Below are 3,527 nucleotides of genomic sequence, written 5' to 3'. Positions count from 1 at the left end.
GGAAGGAAGGAGGCAGGGCACAACCATTAAAAGAATGACAGCCATTGGGAAGAAGAGGATACCAAAAAAAAGCGGTTAGAACCTACCTGGAAATTGTTCATGACAAGAGGTCCATATTCCCCTATAACATTTTCCCTATTATAATCATACCCAGTCACAGTTCCTGATCATTTGATGTTCTTAAAAGATACCATTGGGCTTCCCCGGTGGCGCAGTGGTTGAGAATCTGCCTGCCAATGCAGGGGACACGGGTTCGAGCCCTGGTCCGGGAAGATCCCACATGCCGCGGAGCGACTAGGCCCGAGAGCCACAATTGCTGAGCCTGTGCGTCTGGAGCCTGTGCTCCGCAACAAGAGAGACCGCGATAGTGAGAGGCCTGTGCACCGCGATGAAGAGTGGCCCCCACTTGCCGCAACTAGAGAAAGTCCTCGCACAGAAACGAAGACCCAACACAGCCATAAATAAATAAATAAATAAATAAAATTTAAAAAAAAACAAAAACAAACCACCTTGTTGATACAGGCCTCGGAGGATGGGAGATCCAAACAGAGAAGCTGAAGCACCACTCGCCTCTGAGCCAGCCAATGAGAGGCCAGCAACGGTGAGCCACAACCGTGGGTCCAAAGTTCAAGCTGGATTTGTGGGCTGAAGGGGTAAGTGCCTTCGTGGATGTTCAGCCTTGGTAACAAAGAGGGTATCAGGTGTGATTATTTGCTTGCTCTTTGCTTGCTTCATTGTACGTTTCTAATCGTGCTGGTTACCTGGGGCTGATGTACAAAAATGCCAGAGATTGGTTTCCTTGAAGGACACGTACATAATGTCTCACACTTCTGGAGGTCAGAAGTCGATATCAGGATGTCAGCGGGTTTGGTTCCTTCAGACTGGTGTGAAGGAAGCCTGTGTTCCAGGCCTCTCTCCTTGGCTTGTGGAGATGGCAGAGACATCCCTCCATCTGTTCCCAGTTTTCTCCCTCTATGAGGGTGTCTATGCCCATATTTCCCCTTTTAATATGGATACAGGTCATTTTGTATTCGGGGTCATCCTAATGAAGGCAGTTTAAGTTGATTTGTTCTGTAGAGATCCTATCTCTGTATAGAATCGCTTGTTAGGTGCAGAGGTTTAGCACATCAACATAGGAGCTTTAGGGAGAAAGAATTCAACCCGCAAAGACATGAATTTTGAGATATAGGTGGGCATATCTCCTGACTCTTCTATTAAGAGAAGACTGGTTCTGTTCACACATAAACACTGGTTTGATGCTTACGAGGTGGTATAGTAACAGATTTGAGTTCTTCCAACACATGTAAGCATAGAATATTGATGGAAAGTCTTACTTAAGCAGATGTGTTTGGTGAATTAATGCATTCAATCCCTGAGCTATCTGGAAAATACTGAATTTTTTCATAATAGTGCATCATTTACCAATTTCTGCATTGTAAATGACTTCAAGCTTAGTGGACTAACGCAGCAATTATTTATTATTTCTCATGTATCTACGGGCCAGCTGAATGCTTCTGCCGTTATGGGTGGTGCTGGTCAGGATTCTCGTGTAGCCCTCCTTTCTTTTTTCATCATCCCTGGTACAGTTCGTATCCCATTGCTTCAAATTTAATAGTGTATAGAAAGGACTTTTGTCTGTGTGCTAAAATTGATGTTTGATTGTAAGCAATGTTTTGTCGTCGATACTCCTATCACCATAATAATAAAAAAGAGAACACTGCTGACTGTGTATGGGAAAATAAGGTGACACATTCCATGTAATTTTCCTCAAGAATTTGAAGAGTGAATAGTTTTTATCACTCTTACAAAGTTTCTGACTTTCCACCACTGTGAAGAGGGAAGATATTCTATCATTTCAGTCCTTACAAGTGCTTTAAAATGTGAATTGTGATTTGTTTTAGACACCAATGTTTCTTCAGTTACGTTTGGCCTTCGTTTTGTACTCTGAAAATAATTTGTAAAATTCCCTGTTGATTAGGATGTGAAAACATGAAAAGTACGTCACGCACCCAGTGAGACATATTATGGACAACCTACTGAAATCAGGCCCTGAGAAAAGGGACAGCACCGTCGTGGGAGACAAAACAGGAAATGTTTTCTTAATGTTTTCAGAAACCCACAAACTCAGGAGAAAGAATTTGACAGGGCAGGATACTAGAGAGAGCGTGACCACTCTGAGGTGTGTGGCTATGCAGGGGGCCATTGCCTGATCGAGGAGAGCTCTAAAATTCTTTTTTCTCTGGTCCAGTGGAGAACTCTGTCGGACCATTAGCCCTGAGAAACTGTTCTTGGGGCCATCAGACGAAGGATTTATGGTAAATGAGCCACCGGTATGGGAATGTTATGTATTTAGATTGTTGAATATGATAAGAATCGTAGGAAAATATTTCAAAGACAAAAAAGGATTAGACACCCAAGGGGACCAGAACAAACTACCACCAAAGGACCTTCAGGTAAATCCCTCTCTCCGGTATCTCAGGATGATCTCACACACCGGAAACAAAATTTTGGATGAGAAGCGCTCTAGGAGAAGCTCAAGGACGACTGACACACAGGAAATGTAGGAAAGAGAGGAATACAGTGGTATGATGTTGAAGAGGGTAAGACCAAAGAAGTACATGTGATTACTGATTTCAAAAGGTGATTAAGGAGAAAGGGCACCCCGTGAGTAAACATGATCTAACAGTGTGGTTTACTCAAATGATAAACTAAGGGAAAGAGCTTTACTGCTTAAACAACTAATGATAAGCCTCAACTCTGAGAAAATAGTATTATAAGGACAAACATAACCCATTCAAAGTTTTTCAACATGACCAGTGTCAGGGAAATCATTTAAAAGCAGAATCGAGGACCCAAACACAGCACGGAAATAATGAAAGCAAAATGTCCAAGAAAAAAATACCTATCCAAGGTGGAAGAAACTGAAGTTACTAATCTGACTGGTTCAGATTAATCTTAGTTGGTTTCCCCCCCCCCCCCCAAGAGTGCATTTTCCTGTTTTTGAAAACAGAAACCTTTTTGACATGCACAGTGGCATCCTGGGGAGGATGCTGGAAGCATCCAATCAGAGCAGCTCAAGGGCCACTCGGGATCGGCTCAGCCAATGAAAGTCCTGCAGCTCCTGAGGCCTAGCCATGGACTCAAAGTGTGAAGAGTTGTCCTGGGCTTGAAGCAAAAAAGAGTCTTCCCGGCACGTGCAGCTTTTGAGATTGAGGGGAGAAAGGGGTGTGATTCCTTGCCATTGGGCCAAAATATTAGACTGTGGCACAGCGTAAAGCAATAAGAGTCTTCTTGGGAAATTCGGCCTTTAGAGATTATAGAGTATACCGGAACGTTTCATTCACTGTGGTTTCTTTGCTGGTTGGCTGTTAATCACGGTGATTTAATGATATGAATTCAGAGACTGTACCGGACCTGTCTTTTGTCCCGTGCATCAAATTGTGGCAAGAGCGCCCTCTAGCGGCGCCGGGCGGTGCGGACGGCCTCTCCTGCCGCCTGCACGCGCGCGCGCGCGCGCACGCCCGCCC

Source organism: Eschrichtius robustus, chromosome X (assembly GCF_028021215.1).
Source record: "Eschrichtius robustus isolate mEscRob2 chromosome X, mEscRob2.pri, whole genome shotgun sequence".
Classification (NCBI taxonomy): domain Eukaryota; kingdom Metazoa; phylum Chordata; class Mammalia; order Artiodactyla; family Eschrichtiidae; genus Eschrichtius; species Eschrichtius robustus.
The sequence above is the reverse complement of the archived record's forward strand: the minus strand, read 5'-3'. Positions refer to the sequence as shown.